The 21862-nt window shown below is 35.5% G+C and overlaps 1 pseudogene across 1 annotated transcript; it reads left to right on the forward strand.

Annotated features, from left to right (window-relative positions):
• Positions 1-208: 208 nt before the first annotated feature.
• On the forward strand, positions 209-5298 carry LOC110825426 (uncharacterized; annotated as a pseudogene). Its single transcript, XR_015813370.1, has 7 exons — positions 209-679; positions 1518-1636; positions 1728-1810; positions 2726-2849; positions 4179-4340; positions 4498-4591; positions 4845-5298. The product of XR_015813370.1 is annotated as an uncharacterized LOC110825426 (transcript).
• The last annotated feature ends 16564 nt before the right edge of the window (positions 5299-21862 follow it).

Here is a 21862-nt window from a genome sequence, read left to right on the forward strand (position 1 = left end):
TGTCTTGTGCATGCAAGAAATGTGAGCTTGTGTTAGGGGTCTAAAACACAAATGTGTTAGGTTTTATGGCTTCAAACAAGGTGATAAAGGGTGATTTCTAAATGATTATTTGACAACTTTTATTTTACTAGTTTCAAACACCGAATGTAAAAGCTGTTGATCTAAATTACCTTTTTCTAATTCATATGAGGAGATAATATGTAAATATCTTGACCCGCAGCCTCAAATGTCTTGCTACCTTCCTATACTTCCTTCATATGGTTTTGCTATATAATTTTTTAGTGGGACATTGTGAAATCTATAAGAACAATTTTCTTTGTTGTGTTACTCGGGAAAGTCTTATTATTCTCATTCTAATGTTTGTCCTATGATTTGTATGTTGATTTTATTTTCTTACACTCTGTTTATGATACACCATTGTCATCCTAAACGCATTTAAATATCAAATCCTCTTTCTAGAGACCGCTCCAGCAGTTTTTCCTTCAGTGAAAAAGAAACGGGAACTGTACCACAAAATTTTTATTTTATTTACAGTTATTTCAAATTCTTTAATTTATATATATATAAAAGAAAGAAACCACTTCGCTAGATACTCTTCTTCTCTGTAGCCTATATCGGCTTCCCGAAACGGGAAGATCAACTTTGAAAATGGCTATTTCTGAGTCTCCCAAGAACCCAGGTAATAAATTTGAGTTACCCATATTTTCGATGGACATTTTTTGCTCGGCCAGTTGACCCACACACTTTTTATGTCTGGAATTTTGCTATTCGCATGTTTGTATCAGTATTCGATGCTCTTGGTGTTCGATAATTTGTGTACATGACTTTAAAGGGTACGAATCTGCTATTAAAATATTAAGGTTGTATTAACTTCAATATACTTGAAATAGTTAAAATGTTCGTTTGTCTGCTGAAAGTAAATTGGTTTTTAGTTGATCCAGTATTCTTTCATTAGACTTGTTATTCTAGATTTATGGTGTTCAACCGAGTTGTTTTAATTGTTGATGGAATTCATTGTTAGGCAATTTGATCTATTTAAATTCTATAGCAAGCGTCCGGATGATTGTCTGTTTGTACCAAAATTTTCCTCTTCATGCGGTTCCCAAGTCAGTGATGAACTGGATGCTGTTAACTTTGCTCTGTTATTATGATTGATTAATTGCACCAAATTCTTGGCCCTTGTCTGCATTGTTAGATAGATGGTTGGAAATCTCTTTGATTATCCTATATGAGCTTGTAGATCAGTTGTTACATCTATAGATTACTATGGAATTTTTTCAGTTTTCTCTAGAGAAAATGCTAAAACTAGCTAGATGGAGTTCTACCTCCTATCTGCTTTAATTAACTGAAAAATTAAAAGGAAAATTTTCTGTTTCTCTAAATGTGCTTCCTGAAATATATGTGTGTGTACATGTGTGTGCAGTTTCATCAAAAATTGATACATATTTTCTGCTTTTTCTTTTTGCCATTTAACATGCTATAGCACTTTAACTCTCATTTGAATTGTATGGTTTCAGTGCTTCATCAGGAGAAAGTTATAGTTCAAAACAAACACGGTGAAACTCTCCTAGGCGTATTGCATGAAACTGGATCTAGGGAAATTGTAATCTTATGCCATGGTTTTCGATCCACAAAAGTTGGTATTATATGTTTTGAGTATTATTATCTTCTGCTGATTAATTTGGTAGGTTCGATGGAGGTTTACAGCTTGTCTTCCTTTTATCTAGGAAGACTGTATCATGGTGAATCTTGCTGTTACTTTAGAAAAAGAAGGGATCAGTGTATTTCGTTTTGACTTTGCTGGGAATGGGTGAGTAATGGAATTATGGGATCTTGAATGTGACTTTCAAAAAGTATATTGACATCTTCTGCTCCGTGCTTTTGGTTGTAAAAAAATCTCAGTAGGTCTTTTTTTTTTCTTTTTGATAATGTAAAAAAATCTCAGTAGGTCTTTTTTTTTTCTTTTTGATAACATAGAGAGCCTTACCCTATAGCATGTAGTATGGCAAACCTCCAGATGATCTAGTTTACTATTTTAATTAGAAAATTGATCTGAGTTCTGATTTTCTTGACTTGGCTAAGCATCATTTAAACTATTTTGCATGTTTATGTTGATAATAGGCCAGTCATTTCCAACTTAATCAGAAAGCACCTTTTAGAATTGGCAGTTAAGAAAATTTTCTTGATAATAAGACTTGTGGAAAAGGAATAGGTTAAGGTTTGAGCCTAAAAACTTGGCTTGAGGGCCAGGGGACTATTAATGGAGTAGGGAGAAGTAGTGCTTCGTAGTTCAGAGAAAATAAATCCAAAGAAATAGTAATCCTTGCTTAAATATGTCTGTAGTATCTCAACTTGCAATAGATTGATCAAATAGTGTCCTAATGTTTGCTGGTTGGGATATTAGTGAGGCAAAAACTCTAAACATGATACTTAAAGCCTTTTGACTTGATGAGTTGACTGAAATGGAATCAGATGTGCATAAGTTTGCAGTTGTTTTTTACCTTCTGCTTCTAGTACCTAATTCTCTCAAATGCAAGTGCAAGCAGAAGTTCAGAACTTGAAAATTGTACTAATTCTACTTATGGATTGTGATTAGAGTTTGAACAACTGTTGAAATCACAGTTATAGTATGTTATATATCATTTGGATTGTCTTTATTAATCTTTGGAGCTGTGGAGCCATTCTCTTTGTGTCTTTTAATCTCTAATAAAGCTATTGATTCTAGGGAAAGTGAAGGTTCTTTTTTCAGTTTGGTAACTATTACAGAGAGGCCGATGATTTGCATGCTGTGATCCAGCACTTCCGTGAAATAAATCGTGTAATTAATACAATTCTTGGGCACAGGAAAGGTCAGTGAGATTGATTTTAAATCTAATACATTGAGAAATGATATCTTAATGACAAATGAATAGGAACAAGATATGTCATTTACATGTTGAGACCTCTATAATTTTTGTTTTGGATGGGAATTGCTTAATTGGAGGACCATATTTCAATATAGTCCCATAATCTGATCGTAGGCGTAATCATCTTCGTTATCGGCAAAATCCTTCTGATAGCATTTTTATGTTGATCCTATATGGACAAATGGTGACAAGAATCTCAACACCAGATTATTGGATTCAATTAGCAGATTAAAAATGATAACCATGGATGTTCTAGAACTTCTATTAGGAGATTGGAAGGACTGGGATGAATGGTTCCATCTTCGATGAACTATATTGGCAAAACTGCCGGAATTAGTAAGCAGCTCAGAAGTAAATTTGCAATCAACTTCAAGAATTTCGAGCCTTCTCATGTGATTGGCTAGATGAAAATGATGTTCTATATTTGTAGATATTAAGGGTTTTTAATTATGAAAAGAAAAATCAAAATGATTGTACTCACTGCAATAAGGATTTTGCAGTTGCGGAGCTTTGTCAGTGACCCAGATCTATTGTCTCTATTCCATGCTTTTAGTCTGTGCCAGCTTCATTTTTGCCCTGGAGATTGAATGTGATTCATATACCAAGAGAAATATTGATACGATCCTGTACAATGTTTTGGGGGATTTTCTGATTTTCAAATAGATCTTTCCTTTCCCTCAACCACTTTGTAGAAAAAAAAATCAAGATTACTCAGCTAAAAATGTTGAGAGGATTACATAGATTAAATTATGTTTCCTTGTTCTCTCTCATTGTATCATTCCCAATGAGAGAAGGGATTAAGAGAGAGAGAGAGAGACCATTAAGAAGACACTAGATGCCATTACATCTCTCGGTGAGTGCATATGTATTTGAACAAATTAGTATTAATTCGAAATGCAATTTTACTGATGTAGCACCAAAAAAGTGAAGTCCAATCTAAAAGAAATATGAACCATTTAAGTGAAGGCCTAACTTCAGTTATAGTTGATTTCCATATTATTTCCTTTATGAGTTGTTCTTTTCTTTAATAGTTAGCTTCTACTATTTGTTTGCCTAAGTAGTTTTGAACAATTTTTGTTTTCATTGTGTTTGGTGCCCCTTCATAAAGAGTACTCTAATTAAGTTTGAGACTGGTTATTGCTAAATCTAGTTGAAAATTTGAGTTGTTTATTAAGATTCAAGATCTCTAATTTTTGTTCCTTGATTACTTTTCCCTAAGTTTTACATCAAGCTCTGTTTATATGCCATCTTATACTCTTCAATTAACTGCAGGTGGAGATGTGGTCCTTTACGCGTCTAAGCATCATGATATCGACAATGTTATCAATGTTTCTGGTTGCTATGACTTGAAACGAGACATTGAAGAACGCATAGGAGACAATTTTATGCAGAGAATTGAGAAGGATGGATTTGATGATGTAAAGAACAAAATAGGTAATCTGTGATTGTGATCCCAAATGGATGCAATAAGTACAGATTTCTAGAGCTTCTACATTTTGTGGAAGCCAGATTCCTAGAGGTGGTCAGATAGATCTTGAGTATCAAGATTATTGGTCTTCTAGCTTTTTAATGCACGAGTTTGCTCCTGCAGGCAGTGTTGTATTCCGTGTGACTAAAGAGAGTTTGATGGATTGGCTAACTACAGATATGCATGAGGCATGCCTTAAGATTGAAAAAAAATGCGGGTGAAAAGTTCAAATGACTTTAGGTTGAAATTCTTTTCGCATTGTGGATGAGTTTTTGTGACTGATATAATTTACATAATAATTAGTGTGATGTTTTAGAGCATAGTGGGATAAGCAAATTTCAAATATATTTGGCGGGAAACATTCTTCTGCTCATAAAGCTAAATGGCATCAAGAATGAGATTTAGCCAGTGAATATTTCTGCTTTATGTGCATGTTTTTTTTTAATTACTGATTTCGTACGGTCTTACAGGGTCTTAACTGTCCATGGAGATGCCGATGAGGTCATTCCTGTGGAAGATGCTATGAAGTTTCACAAGATCATACCAAACCGCAGACTACAGATTGTAGGAGGAGCAAATCATGGATACACTTCACATCAAGCTGGATTAACGACAATTGTTTTGAACTTCATTAAAGCTGCAGTGTGGCAATGGTATTTTGAAAGCTCACAACGAGGAAACCAGTATGGCATTTCATAAAATATTATCGGTACCAATGGGTCATTTTTAGTTTTAGAAAATTGTTGACAGTTTCCTTGTTGTATGGTAGTTGACAAGTTGTATGGTTAAGGTGATATAAAAGGCAATGAACCTTGCTAAAAGGACCAAGTTTTATGGAATTATAAATTTTTGCCTTATGCAATGTAGACATGATAAACTAGTGGAAGCCTGTGTAGAGTAATTAATTTTTATTCTTTATTATTATTTTTCTGTTTTTTAGAAATGTTGTGCATGGGCAGCTTAGCTGTAAATAACTTTTTTGTTTTGAGAGTTTGTGATGCGGGAGGGTATAAGGAGAATTGAATCAACTCATAAAACTCAACGCATGCAATATTAAAACTATAACCGTTAGAATAAATTTTTTCCTTTTAATTGAATTTACAATTCTTAAAGGAAAACAAAAATAAAAATTAGAAAAAATAAATAAGAAAAAAAAAATCACGGACTTATCGATAAGTTAATTTTTACTTCTTGGCTCAACAACATTTTTAAAGATTCCTAATTCTCGAAAAACTTGAAAAAGTTAATTTTAAAAAAAATACTAAAAAAAAAGAAAAGCAAAAAATAATTTTCTCAAATGTATTCTCAAAAGATTGTATTTACATTCTAAAAGTAAATGTCTATTTATAATCTTTTTTAGATAATGTAGATGAGTATAAAATTTTGAGATAATTAATAAAATAATAACCCAAATAAAATTTTATCTTAATTTAAGATAATTGCATAATCAAAATAATTATTATATCCTAAATAAATTAATTAAATAATTTTAAGAGATAGACTTACATTAAAATAATAATTAATTTAAATCTATATTTATCTAATGTGAAACCCATTTAAAACACATGTGGAAATTAATTTTAACACATGAATATTTTGAAAAGTGGGTTCCAAGCCTTTTTAAAAGATTTTAAAATAATAAAGTAATTCAAATATTTTAAAAAGGGAAAAAGAGAGGTCGGCTGGTTTGGGCTGCCCAAATGGATCGGGCCGGCCGGTCCGTGCTGGTTGCATGGGAGAAAGCCCGCTGGAGTCGCGGGCTAGTGGGTTTGAGTCGTTTGGGTCGTCCAAGGGCTTGTCTGCGTAGGGTGCGCGCAGTCGGCCCTTGGGCCTGCGAGCGCGCTGTTGGTTCCGTGCAGGCCTAGAGGGTCGCATGCATGGGCGCTCCCGGGTGCTCATGCGTGCAGTCTGTACAAGCACATATGCATGTTCGTGGGCCATGCGGGCTGTGCCGTATGTCTAGCACACGTGCAAGCCTTTTTGCTTGAGTGTGGGCTTCTTGATCTCTAGGTCGAGAAAGTTACCTATCTCCAGTTTTCCTACAGAGTATAAGGTCGCCTTGACATCTTCACCACGGGATCGAAGAACGGTAGATGTGTAGGCCAAGTATCTTGTACGTGCATTGCAACGCATGTGTACCCCACAGGTACCCAAACCCAGACTACATTTGGGCTTTCTTCTTGGGTCAGGATTTTTGGGTCGAGTAATTCCTTAGCAATAAAACTTGTTACCTTTCACGTTTCTAGCACCTTTTGGTGTCGTTTCTTCCTAGGTCGGGAACTTTGTCTGATGAATTCGGACTCGCCGTTTGATACTTGGTCGGAAATAGAGTAACTTGGAGTATTGTTACCTCGCAATTGTTTTCTCTCGTTTCCCGGAAGCTCATCTGTACTTGATCACTTCTTGCACTCCTCTAGTTTAGGTATGTTTTCAGTTGATATCGCATTAGTTTGTTATTTTGGTTTTGCCCTTTTTTTCCAGCATTTGGTAATGCATCCCTGATGACAGTTGTAACGAGGCCTTATATGTAAACAATTCTCTCACACCTTTGTAACCATATTTTGTGGAATGAAATAGAGGATTCATTCATTCTCTCAAAAATTTCTTTCTCTACATTAACTGAACATGGTATCAAAGCTATATTTGATCCAAATGCTAGTTTTATTCTACATTTTTTTAGTTGTTGTACCATTAATACAATAAATTTTTCCTTGTTCTGTTCATCGTGGAAGAGATTGTTGGAGAGGTAGCTGGATCTCAGTCCTTGCAAACATAAGGAGCAACTGTAATTGCAAATAATGATCCATTATTTTTGCACAGTTTTGATCATCCACGTATGGTCTTAGTTACCTCACCTTTGATTGAAAATAATTTCTTGTCATGGAGTAGATCCATGAAGATTGCATTGAGCGCAAAAGTGAAATTGGATTTTATTAATGGAAAGAGTCCCATGCCAAACGAAAATGCTCCAGAATATGAGAAGTGGGTGAGAGTTGATTGCATGTTTACTTCTTGGATCCTCAATTCTATTTTTAAAGACATTCTTAATGCTTTTCTGTATACCACAAGTTCTAAGGAGCTGTGGGATGAAATTGATACTCATTTTGGTGAATGCAATGGCCCAATGCTTTACAAATTACAGAGAGAAATTATTTCTCTCTCAAGGATATTTATCAGTTATACAATATTATACTAAGTTGAAAAAATTATGTGATAAATTGAGTTACTTAATGCCTTTTCCTGAATGTACTTGTGGAGCAGGAAAATCAGTAGCAGATATGAATTTTTTAACAGACTTATGCAGTTTTTGATGGTTTTAAATGAGTCTTATGATAATATTCGTGATCAAATGTTTGTGATGGAACCGTTTCTTAGTGTGAACAAAGCCTATTCAATGGTGTTGAGAGTGAAAAAAACAAAGGGAAATTCATACAACATTAACTGATGTTATGGAAAACATTGCATTGTTAGCAAAAGGACCAGCTAGTAGAAGAGATGGGAACTTGAGAAAAAATTTATAAAAGAAAAGTGACTCAGAAATCTGACAAGCAATGTAACCACAATGGGAAAGATGGGCATACTAGAGATAATTGTTTTAAGGTAATAGAAAATTGTACTCATTGTGGAAGAGAATGTCGTACTAGAGAGAATTTCTTTAAACTTCATGGATATCTAGAGTGGTATAAAGAATACAAAGAAAAGAAAGGTAATGCTAGAAAGGAAGTGGTAAATTTTGCTGATACTCCATTGCAGATGAATGCTGAGCTAAAAAATTATTTCCTGTGGAATGCTGCTATAACTGACATGGTGCAAAAAGAAGTAACAAATTTCATAAAAGGAAAGCAGCCACAAATTGATGTTAACCAAGTTAATTTTGCCCATTTCAATGACTTTGCAGGTTTGACTCTCCATCATGCTTTCAATATTACTTATTTTATAGAAAAAAGATCTTGGATTGTGGATACTGAAACATCAAGCCATATGTGCTCAGAAGTATCTCTCCTAAAAAATTGTCAAAAAATAAATAACCCTTCACTAGTTTATTTGCCTGATGGTACTGTGAGAATGGTCCATCATATAGGCATAATTCTTTTGAACCATAAATTGCATTTGTTAAACACCTTATATATACCATATATCATATTTAACCTTCTTTTAGTGAATAAATTGACTGTTGATAATCCACTTAAATTCATTTTCTATTCTGACCATTTTGTTCTGTAGGACCTACAAAATGAAGAGATCTTGATAATTAGAAAGGATGTAGGATGCTTATATGTTTTAGATAAATCTTGTTTTTGTACTAAGAGAATTTTTGCATATGCAAAATCTTACAAGACAGTTTTTCCAGTTTCTAATTATATTGATTCCATTTACATCGATAATGCAATAAAAATTCCTTTTTCATTGTAGCATCAAAGGCTTGGACATGCTTCTGTTAATGTTTTGAATCATATTCCTAGTATTTCTAGATAACTTTTTACTTCTCATTATCATTGCCCAATATGTCCATTATCTAAACAAACACATTTCCTACTAGTGTCACAACCACTGAAAAAGCTTTTGAATTACTACATATTGACCTATGAGGACCCTATAAAATATCTTCTATCACTGGTGCACATTATGTCTTTACCATTATTGATTATTTTAATAGGACTCTTTGGACTTTCCTTTTACGAAATAAATTTCAAACAGTTAACTTTCTGCAATAGTTTTTATGTATGATCAAAAATCAGTTTAAAAAATGTGTCAAAGTGATTCGAACTGACAATGGAACTAAATTCATTAATCAATTTATTTGCTCTTTACTTCTTCAGCTAAAAATTATTTTCCAAAGGTCTTGTGTTTATACCCCTCAATGAAATGGGGTAGTTGAGAAAAACATAGACACTTACTTGAAGTAGCAAGATTTTTAATGTTCCAATTAAATTTGCCTTCACAATTCTAGGGTGATTCCATCTTAATGGCCACTCACATTATTAACAGACTTCTTACCTCCATTTTTTGCTGGAAATCACCTTATGAAAAATTTTATGATAAACCACCAGATTATCATAATTTAAGAGTGTTTGGTTTACTTTGTTATGCCATAAAATATTTTCCTCATAAAACTAAATTTGTTCCTAGAGCCATTTGATGTATCTTTCTTGGATATAATATAGGAAAAAAAGGCCACAAAATCTATGATTTAGCTGATCGTAAGATACATTTCCCTCGTGATGTTATCTTCTATGAATATGTTTTTCCATTCTATTCCTAATCCCATTCTTCATCACCTCAATCTGTACTACCTAACCCTATTGATTATGTCAGTGATGATGTAAATACTTAATCTCTTATCTCTACATCTGTTCCTTCTTCTCCTACCATTCCTATAGATCCAACTTATTCTGGTCCTTCATCACCTCCTATTTAGTATCTAACAGTTCAGTTACTAAGACGTAACACTTGAATCAAGAAACCACATGTCTGGCTTTCAGATTACGTATAAAATATTTCTCAGTTTAAATGATATATGATTTCTCCAATGACCATCTAGATCTCTACTTCTGTAAGTTCCCCTTATACCCCAACTATTTATCCTTTCTGCCACAATGCAGATATTTTTTATTCATATATATCCTTTCTTGCTAATGTATCTTCCATCAAGGAACCTTCCTCTTACAAATAAGCTAATGTTCAAGCAAAATGGGTATATGCTATGCAAAAGGAGTTATAAAACCTTAAAACTAATAAAACTTGGGGGTGACTGATCTACCCATTGGTAAGAAACCAATAGGTTCAAAGTGGATTTACAAAGTTAAGCTTAATCCAGATGGCAGTGTTGATAGATTGAAAACATGTCTTGTGGCAAAGGGATACAGTCAAGTACTTGGTGTGCATTACTTTGATAATTTTTCCCCTATTGCAAAACTTATCACTGTTAAATTATTTCTTGAGCTACCATTAAATCCTAGCCTTTACATCAACTCAACATAAATAATATTTTTCTTCATGGTTTTCTCAATGAAGAAGTCTATATGCTTCCCCCAGATGGATACACTAAAACTAAACTAGGCCAAGTGTTAAGTTCCTTCGTTCCCTTTATGGCTTGAAACAAGCCTCTAGACAGTGGAATATAGAGTTTATTACTCAATTATAGCATTATGATTTCAAGTAGTCTCCACATGACCACTGTTTATTCATCAGATTTACTAATACTTCCTTCTTGGCCTTGTTAGTGTATGTTGATAATATTCAGCTTATAGGTAGCCATGAATCTGCTATTATTAATGTTAAGAATTTTTGTATTCTCAATTCACCATAAAAGATCTTAGATATGCTAAATACTTTCTTGGTATTGAGATTGCTCGTTTAGCCACTAGTACTACTCTCAATCAAAGGAAATACACTTTATATATTTTATAAGATGCTGGCATGCTTGGTTCTAAATCCGTTAGCACTCCCCTTCCAAAGAACTTTAAAGCTACTATTACTGATCCCTTTTTATCTGATCCTGAATGTTATAGAAAATTAATTGGTAGATTATTGTATCTCAATCTCACACGTCCAGATATCAGCTATGATATCTAGCAGCTGAGTCAGTTTTTCAATTCACCATCACAGCAGCACTGAGATGCTATAATCCATGTGCTACGTTACTTGAAATGATGTCCTTCAAAGGGACTGTTCTTCCCTGCTAATAGTTCTCTTCATTTAACAACCTATTATGATAGAGATTGGGCTTCTTATGTTGACACTAGGTGCTCACTTACAAGTTATTGTATTTTTCTTGGCCACTCTTTCATTTCATGGAAGGCAAAGAAGTAATCAACAGTTTCAAGATCCTCTATTGAAGTAGAATATCGGAGCATGGGCTCAACTATATGTGACTTGTTATGGCTCTCTTGTCTGCTCAAGGATTTTAAGTTGCCTCTCATTTCTCCTATTCCTCTTCTCTATAAGAACAAATCAGCAATACACATCACAAATAACCCTGTCTTCCATGAAGGCACTAAGCACCTTGACATTGATTGTCATCTTGTGCGTGATCATTACAAAATTGGATTCATTCAACCTCAAAATGTCTCTAGTGTTGTACAACTCATTGACCTCTTCACTAAATCGTTGTCAGCCACCTTTTTTCATCAACTATTGTCTAAGTTGGGCTTGTGTGATATTCACCAAGCTCCACCTTGAGGGGGGATGTAGAGTAATTAATTTTTATTTTTTATTAGCATTTTTGTATTTATTAGAAATATTGTGCATGGGTAGCTTAGCTATAAATAGCCTTTCTGTTTTAAGAGTTTGTTATTTTGTTAATTCCCTTTTTTTACAGCATGAGATAACGCATCCCTGATGACAGCTGTAACTAGGTCTTGTATATAAACAGTTCTCTCACACCTTTATAACTAGATTTTGGTGGCATGGAATAGAGGATTCCTTCGTTCTCTCAAAAATTTCTTTCTCTACATTAGCTGAACAACCTGGTTGGTTTACATCATGTAATGTAGTTATGGCATTTTTTACCCTTTTTAATTTTTTTGAGTTATTGAATTGTAATTTATAATTGGCAGAATAGACTCAATGTTAGTAGTTTGAAATGTACTTTCAAATGTTAGTCTTCTACAATTGTTATGGCATGAACAAAAAGTCACCAAGTAAATATATTAGAGAATTTTTGTGAAATCGAAGCCATCTTGGTAACTTTTTCTTTCACAGGTTGTTTCAAAGACTTTTTTTCCTCCTCTCTAGTCTATTCTCTCTGGCATTGCTTCCAAAACAACTTATCTTATCAACCCAAGGATATCAAAGAAGTTTTGAAGATGAAGATCCAGAAATTTCTATTGATAATTTCTCCTGTTATTTTGTTTCGGGTCTATATTTTGATTATTGGTTTGTTATTTAATTTTCTCCTTTTCTGTTAAGCTTTTTTTTTGTACAGGTCTCATATTCTTGTTTTCTCTCAATAGTTTATATATTCCTTATTTCTTCTTAAAGAAGTTCCTATATATCCTTTCTATAACTTCTTATTATGGTCTCGGATATGATCTTAGAATGAGATATATAGAACTAAGATTCAATTTAGAGCAAAAGGACTCTAAATTTTTAAATAATTTTATTCATCTCCATTCTAAAATATGAGCATAAATAAATATGGAAGAGTGGGGAAATTTCTTCTTAAAATATGGGATAAAATCACAATGATATTAGACTAAAATTTGAATTTTTGCATTTGCCTGCTTGCAAAAATGTCCCATATGTTTTGAGAAAAATCTCAAATTGTTGTTCGTAGATGTTAAATTCTCTCATAACCAACTCCTCCAGTATCAAGTTCTTATGTTTAAGACTTTGAATTTGGTCCTCTAATAAGATATATTTTTGTGTTATCAAGGTATTTTTTTTATAAAATAACCTTATTATTAATATAAGTTTATTATATTATGGTTAGTAAGAATGCTACTTAGTTGTTTTCTGTTATAAGTTACATAATTGATTAGCTTATTATTCTGGCTAGTATAGATTCTAGGTTGACTTTAGATTTTATATTTTGATTATTTGATAGATTACTTATAAATATTGAGCTAATGACTTGATTATTGAGATTTCATATTTATAATTTTGGTTTTTAAGAATTTTTATCTAACTATTGTGCTTGAGCTTTTTTTGTCCTACATTAATTAGTATCATAGCCTAAATATCATGTTATCCTAATTTTTTCAATATAACTTTATAAATAATAATCTTATTACCAATAGAAAAATAACAACCTTGGAATATAGAAATCAAAGTTTCATCCTTTACCTCCCACCAAGAGGTGGGTAACAGTCAAGAATTATTACATCTCTGAGTCACTGATTACCTCACTGAGAATCAATAGTTTAAGTCATGTTGACAGCCATCAATCTTTAATATATAACATGCACTATTAAAGGAATCTCAATTACTATTTATCATCATATTCATTCAGCCTCAACATGTCTCCAGTGCTGGGCAACTCACTGACCTCTTCTCCAAATTGTTGTCAGCCCCCTCTATTCATCAACTATTGTCCAAGTTGGTCTTGTGTGATATTCACCAAGCTCCACCTTGAGGGGGGATGTAGAGTAATTAATTTTTATTAGCATTTTTTTATTTATTAGAAATGTTGTGCATGGGTAGCTTAGCTGTAAATAGTCTTTCTATTTTGAGAATTTGTTATATTGGTTATTACCTTTTTTTACAACATGAGGTAATGCATCCCTACTGACAGTTATAACTAGGCCTTGTATATAAACAATTCTCTCACACCTTTGTAACCAGATTTTGGTGGAATGGAATAAAGGATTCCTTTATTCTCTCAAAAATTTCTTTCTCTACATCAGCTGAACAACCTGGTTGGTTTACATCATGTAATGTCGTTATGACATTTTTTTTACCTTTTTTTATTTTTTTGAGTCATATGAATTTGTAATTTATAATTGGCAAGATATACTCAAAGTTAGTAGTTTGAAATGTATTTTCAAATATTAGTCTTTCACAATTGTTATGGCATGAACAAAAAGTCACCAAGTGAATATATTAGAGAATTTTTGTGAAACTGGAGCCATCCTGGTAACTTTTTCTTTCACAAGTTGTTTCATAGATTCTTTTTTCCTCCTCTCTAGCCAATTCTCTCCAGCATTGCTTCCAACACAACTTATCATATCAACCCAAGGATATCAAAGAATTCTTGAAGATGAAGATCCAGAAATTTCTATTGATATTTCCTGTTATTTTGTTTTGGATTTATACTTTGATTATTGGTTTGTTATTTAATTTTCTCCTTTTCTGTTTAGGTTTTTTTTATACAGGTCTCATATTCTTGTTTAGTTCTATATATTTCATTCTGTTTAGGTTTTTTTTGTCCAAGTTCCTATATATCCTTTCTATAACTTCTTATTATGGTCCTGGATATGATCTTAGAATGAGATATTTAGAACTAAGGTTCAATTTAGAGCAAAAGGACTCTAAATTTTTAAATAATTTTATTCTTCATCTTCATTATGAAATATGAGCATAAATAAATGGGGAAGAGTGGGAAAATTTCTTCTTAATATGGGATAAAATCACAATGATATTAAACTAAAATTTGAATTTTTGCATCTACCTACTTGCAAAAATGTCCTAGATGTTTTGAGAAAAATCTCAAATTGTTGTCCGTAGATGTTAAATTCTACCATAACCAGTTGCTCCTGTAACACCCCGCTCATCATTGTGCTTAATTAATTTAGAAAACTCTACTTATTCGGGTTTTTGATCATATTAAACTCATTTAAATTATACCGAGTATTATTTATCGGAATTCGTAAATCTGGTTGATTTTTAATTATTTTATTTTTATTTAATTTTATTTTTTATTATTTAATTTGTATTTAATTTAATTTATTTTAATTTTAAAAAATTGGAAAAAATCATAAAAAAGGCGAAACAGGAAGAAATCTCATGGGAAAAATTCTATGGAGAAGTAGAGCTGCCCGTGCAAATGCGAGGCATTGTTTGTGCGTGCGCACAGCGGACACGGGACGTGCACACAACGCGCATGTCCCATCCGCACGAATGCACACACGAGACGTGTGCACAATGCCCACACGGGACGTGCGCACAACGCACACACATGCATGGCGCGGGGACAAGTCTTGCGCGTGTCTTGTCGCGCACAGGCAAGCCGTTCTAGCGTCACCTCGAGTATGGATAGGTGTCGTGCAGGGTGCGTGCGTGGCACTAGTGCATGCAGGCTAGCCCCTACGCTTGCAGTTGGAGGCCTTTGTGCCTGTAGGCTAGCTTGCAGTGCGCCGGCTGGGGCACTGCCGCCTTGGGTAGTGCACTGTTGTCGCCTCATGCGGCGTGCTGCCACCGCTGGCGGAGGAGGCCCTCCTCCCTCATTTTTCATGTCGAACATCTTTTTCTCCTCTCTCCTCACTGAATTTCACCACTTAACGCAATTCTGACGATTTTTAAAATTCTATAAATAGGTCTTCCCATCCCATTCTTCCTCACACTTCCATTCTTTCATTTTTCCAGACTTAAAGAGGTACTCTAGTGAGAGAAGGAGGGAAAGAAAAGAGGAACGATGAATGAGAAAACATCAAGGTTTTGATAAGGAATTTAGTATTTCTTTTGACGTCTTAAGGGGTATTTTTAGATAAAATAACATTATTAAACATGATGATTGTGATTTTGCCTGCTTGTATGCCTTTGCGTTTATAGTTCTGATAAGTCAAATTGTTCTTATTTTCAAGCGTGCTATGTAAATTATAATTTGCGTGTAATAAAATATAATATGAAATCGGTATTATTGCTTGGTAAAAATAAAGAATAAAAAGAAAAAGAAAAGAGAAAAGTGGAATGAAGAATGAATGGTCTGAAATATATGTATGTATTGATATGCATATTACATCAAGTGTCTCATCCCTTTTTTATCTCTAAGGGGTATATGTTCCCCTAGCCTTTTAGGGTATCTATTTTTTCCTCCCCCATCTGGTCTAAAAAGATATAAGAGGACCGCTCTTAGTGGATAACGGCATACCCTCTGACGAGAGTGGTAACACAAATATCTATTAGGGGTCACCCTTGGTTAAGTACCGTCATGACTGTAGATATCTTATAGGACCACTATGGTTGGTATGGCTGTGATCATAGATTGTACCATGGTTTGGCCCGCCGAAAATGGGCCTGAACAAATTGTCGTATTTGCATTTGATTTAGTCATTCCACTTGAGTATTTAGATTTCTGTATCTACATTCAGAGATGGAAGTTGTAACGATTTTGCGAAGTATGACACGAAAATCATAGCATTTCATGATTTATTTGATTTTATCTATTATCTGGCATGATGTATGTTTGATTTGTTCATATTAATGTACTGTTTCTTAATAAATAAGTTATTTTCATAATAAAAAATCAGTCTACGAAGTGGTGAAATGATAAGGTTTTAAGTTAAAATAATTCACATTTAAAACCTTACGATGTTAATTTAATACTAATTTTCTTATTGAACATATAGAACTCACTCTTTCCATGTCGCCCCGCCAGATGAGCAAGAAAATAAGAAACCGTAGGCTGGGCTACCTTTGAAAGTCTACGAGGATTCTGTGGATCCACAAAATTTGAGTGCATGATTGTTTTCGCACTTTGATGAGTCCAATAGCATAGTGAAAGAAGTGTCATTCTTTTGTATTTTGTTTTTTGTATTTTATAGCCACTTCATGCCTCAGTTATATGTATGTAATTGGAACTCATATATATATTTGTAAGAGATTTGTATTAATTGTTCCACTGCATAAAATTTCATCATGCATTCGTTATTCTGAATCTATATCTGACACCCATTTGCCTTAATTACCATATGTGATGTCACATATGGTATCAGAGTAGAATAATTGCGGACCAAATCCCTCACACTAAGGCCTTAGGTAGGAAAAGTCTTTTAGAGTACCTAGAAAAAATAAGTCCTCTTTTCAAAACTAGATCACTAACTTGTGTTTTCCTTTCTTTTGTAGGAATGACGCGAGGAAGACCATCTGTAGAGCGTACTGAGCGACCTGAAGCTCGGATCACCCGACCAGGATTGAATTTGTCGAACTCTTTCGAACTATCCAAGGATTAACTGCAGCCGTAGGACAAAATCAAGCCAACCCTTGTCCACCTCCTGCCCCCGAATTTTGAAACACCGAGAGATCCATTTCCCATAACATAGCGGAGTTTAAAAAACTTAACCCCCCACACTTTAAAGGTGGGCCTGATATCTTAGTAGGCGAAGCTTGGATCCTACAGATAGAGAAGCTCTTCTCTCTCCTAGACCGAACCGAGGAACATAAAGTTCCCCTTGTAGCTTTCATGTTAAACGGCAAAGCAAAACACTGGTGGTGACTTAAAAAGGAAGTCCTGCCTACCCATACGACCTGGAAAGTTTTCATGGATGCATTCTTTGATAACTTCTTCCCTGCCTATGTCCGAGAAAAGAAAGAGGAGAATTTTGGACCTCCGCTAAGGGAATCTGACGGTTGCCAAGTATGCAGCTCGTTTTGTTTAATTGTCTAGGTATTCCCCTCTAATGGTCACTCCTAAGGGCCAAAAAGATATGAAGTTTCTCAAGGGCCTTCGTACTGACATCTATTACTGGGTCAGGATGGTGAGACTCAGCTTGTATGCGGAGGTGCTCGAACATGCCCTGTTGGCCAAAAATCTCATCTCTGCCAAGCACCAACGCATTGCCCGAGTCAGTACCCAATAACAACCTCAGTAACTTAGGAGAAGATTACCTGATCCAGTAAGTAGCCACTCTGATAAACGAACTAAAGTTGTTTTTCCCCTTCTTTGCCTTCACCGACAGTTCAACTTGCATGACCTTACCAACCCTGTCAGCATTGTGGTCGCTCGCATGGTGACCGACCCTATCGACGCATCAATAATGCATGTTATTAGTGTGGAAGCACCTAGTACCTTATAAAGGATTGCCCCCAGCGACCAAAGGATGTCGCCCGGCCTATACACAAGGTTGCACGTACCATTTGGATGAACTTGATGCTCTTCTTACTCATGTTCTTATCTAGGGTATGTTTTATATTCATGACACTTCTGTCAAGGCTCTAATCGATATAGGTTCTACTCACTCTTGTATTTTTCGTACATTTACTTGTAATCTTGATTTTATACAAGAACCTTTAGCATGAATATTAACGGTAGAAACTCCCTCTAGGGAATTACTAGAGACTCATTGTGTATATAAAGACTGTAGGATAAAAACTTCAGGAATAGAAGTATTTTTAAATCTGATACTGTTAGATTTTTTAGGATTTGATGTGATATTAGGAATGGACTGGTTGAGAAAGTATAGAGCTATAATCGATTGTGAAAGTAAAATTATAACTTTAGAGTTTCCGAAAAAGGAATAAAATTTTTATTATTATTTTTCCTAACCATTGAATGAACAGGAATATGGGTTTTGATCCTGTTGTGTGTGCCATACCAATTGTTTGCAACTTTCTGGATGCCTTTTCCATCGAACTTCTTGGTCTACCTCCCCTGCGAGAGGTAGAGTTCTTAAGTTGGAGAGAGACAGTTGATAGGGCCTGAACTAGTGAAAGAAACTACAGTTAAGGTGTCAATAATACAGAGAAATTTACAAGCTGCCCAAAGTAGACAAAAAGAATATGTAGACAATCGTAGGAGGGATTTGAGCTTTGAAGTAGGGGATCATGTGTTTTTGAAGGTGTCCCCAATCTCGAAGTCTGCCTATCGTATGAGTCATGCTGAGCTAACAAAGCTAGAACATCAGCTTTCTGAACTTATTACCTGGAAGTATATTTGCCTTAGAAATTCTCCTTGGGGCGCTCTAGTGTTGTTCGTGAAGAAAAAGAATGGTTTCTTTAGACTCTGTGTGGACTACCAAAAACTTAACTGAGTGACCGTTAAAAGCAAGTACCTCTTACCTCATATCAATGACCTCTTTGATCAATTGTAAGGAGCCATGGTCTTCTTTAAGATTAATTTCAAGACGGGATACCACCAGTTAAGAGTCAAAGAAGAAGATATTCTAAAAATCACCTTTCGGTACAAGTACGGTTTATATGAGTTTAGGGGTAATGTCGTTCCGATTAACCAATGCCCCTGCAGCCTTCATGGACTTAATGAATAGAGTTTTTCAACACACATTAGATCAATACGTCATCATTTTTATTAATGATATCCTAGTGTATTCCAAGAGCCTTGAAGAACATATAGTGCACTTGAGTGAAGTGTTAGAGACTCTTCACTGGAACCAGCTGTATGCTAAACTGAGCTAATACTCTTTCTGGTTGGATTGAGTTTTCTTTTTCGGTCATATAATTTTGAGTGAAGGAGTTTCTGTAGACCCGTCCAAGGTGGAAATGGTAGTCAATTGGAATTCATCCGCCAATATGGCTGAGGTGCATAGTTTCTTCGGCTTGGCAGGTTATTATCGATGGTTTATTGATGGATTCGCTAATATTGCCACCCCATTAACCTAACTTACCCGAAAGATGGTATCATTCATTTGGAATTATGAGTGTAGTGAAACCTTCATGGAATTGAAGCATCGTGTCACCCCTGCTCCTGTGTTGATCCTCCCCGATAGTACGAAAAGATCTTAAGTCTACTGTGATGCATCTTATATTGGCTTGGGGTGTGTCTTAATACAACATGGTAGAGTAGTCGCTTATGGGTCATGACAATTGAAACCTCATGAGTAGAACTACCTTACCTACGACTTGGAGATAGTAGTAATTATCTTTACCCTGAAGATATGGCGTCATTACCTCGACAGAGGAAATGTGGTCGCTGATGCACTGAGCCCAAAGGAGTCTGTTGTGTTGGAAGTTGATGAACGTTATACAGTCTCTCTACCTTATCTATTATGTCAAAGGTACTTATCTTACCCAGATCCAAGTCCTACCGGATCTCTTTATGAAAATCTAGGAAGCTCAATCTACGGACCAAAAACTCACCAAGAATCTAGGTAAGTTCACTTCTGACGAATCTCCTGATTTTAGAATTTCATATGATGGACTGTTCAGATTGTCGAATTGTATTTGGGTCCTCGTTTCTATAAGGGCAGATGTTCTCAAGACCGCCCACACTTTCAAGCAATCCATCCATTCTGGAAGTACCAAAATATACCAGGACTTGAAGTGTCAGTATGGGTGGCCAAGAATAAAGAGAGATATAGTTGACTATGTCTCCCGGTGCTTTACTTGTCAGCGTATTAAGGTAGACATCAGAGACCCGGTGATTTGTTACAAGCTCTTCTGATTTTTAAATGGAAATGGGAGCATGTAACTATGAATTTTGTTACAGGATTATCCAGGACCTGTTCTGGTCGAAACACTATTTGGGTCATCATGGATAGACTCACCAAGACCATCCATTTTCTGCTCATCAGAACCACTGACTCTACTAGCAAGTCATCCCACCTATATGTTAATGAGATTGTTCGACTTCATGGTATTTTCTCATCCATTGTGTTTGACCAAAATCTCTAGTTTACCTTCCATTTTTGGGACAGCTTCCAAGAAGCTCTGGGGTTTGGGTTGTATTTCAGTACCGCTTATCATCCCCAAATGGATTGTCAGTCAGAATGTACGATCCATACATTGGAAGACACATTGCGTGCTTGCGCCCTCGACTTCGGTGATAACTGGTATGAGTATCTTCTCCTTTGTGAATTTTCTTACAATAGTAGTTATCATTTCAGCATCGACAAGGCCCCGTATGAAGTACTGTATGGAAGGCCTTGTCATTGTCCCACTTGTTGGAGTGAAGTCGGAAACCAACACCATTTAGGACCAAACTTTGTTCAGGAGACCATTGAGAAGGTTGCAATCATTTGTAAGAACTTGCCAAATGCCTAGAGCTGTTAGAAGAGTTACACCGACAATCGTAGGCGACCCTTGGAGTTTGCCATGGGAGATAAGGTCTTCCTCAAGGTTTTCCCCTATAAGGGAAAGATGCAGTTCGGAAAGAGAGAGAAGTTGAGCCCTCGTTATGTGGGATCTTTTCGGATCATTGAGCGCATTAGATCCATGGCATACCACCTCACTCTATCCCGAGAATTTATAAGTCTACATGACGTCTTTCATGTCTCAATATTTAAGAGGTACCACCCTGATTTTTCTCATATTATTCATCGCGATGAGGTGCAGGTACAAGGCAACATGACTTATGAGGCAGTTCCCATGGAGATTATTGGGTGGACCGATAAGGTCTTCATAACAAGACGATTCCCATGGTGAAGGTGCAATGGCAGCATCATACCCAAGAGGAAGCCACGTGGGAGTTGGAGAGCGAGATGAGGGAGAAGTATCTGGACCTGTTTGAAACAAATTTGGGGACCAAATATTTTTAAGGTGGAGGGGATCTAATACCCCATCCATTGTTTTGCTTAATTAATTTGGAAAACCCAACTTGTTCAGGTCTTTGGCCACATTAAACTCATTTAAATTACACAATGTATTATTTATCATAATTCGTAAATCTAATTAGTTTTTAATTATTTTAATTTTATTTAACTTTAATTTTTATAATTTAATTTGCATTTAATTTTATTTAATTTAATTTTTAAAAAATTAGAAAAAATAAAAAAACGGCGAAACGGGAAGAAATCCCAGGGGGAAGCAGAGCCGCCTGCACGAATGTCGCGCACTGTGCGTGCATGTAAGTGCGCACAATAGACACGGGACGTGCGCATAAGGCGCACGTCCCATCCGCACACACGCACACAAGGGACGTGCACAGAGTGTGGATATCCCATCTACTCGCACGACACGGTACAGCTCCTCTACGCGTCTTATCATGCGCAAGATGGCCGTCTGTCTATCATCTTGAATGCAGACAGGCACTGCACATTGTGCACGCGCCATCCGCACAGCAGGCCTGTGTGAATATGCGTGGCTTGCCTGGGGCCTGTACGCAGTAGGCCTGCGCATGCGGTGCCCAACCCACTAAGGCCTTACACGCGTGGCAGGA

This window comes from Carica papaya, chromosome 7, assembly GCF_054855325.1.
Source record: "Carica papaya isolate Zhongbai chromosome 7, ASM5485532v1, whole genome shotgun sequence".
NCBI classification, from domain to species: domain Eukaryota; kingdom Viridiplantae; phylum Streptophyta; class Magnoliopsida; order Brassicales; family Caricaceae; genus Carica; species Carica papaya.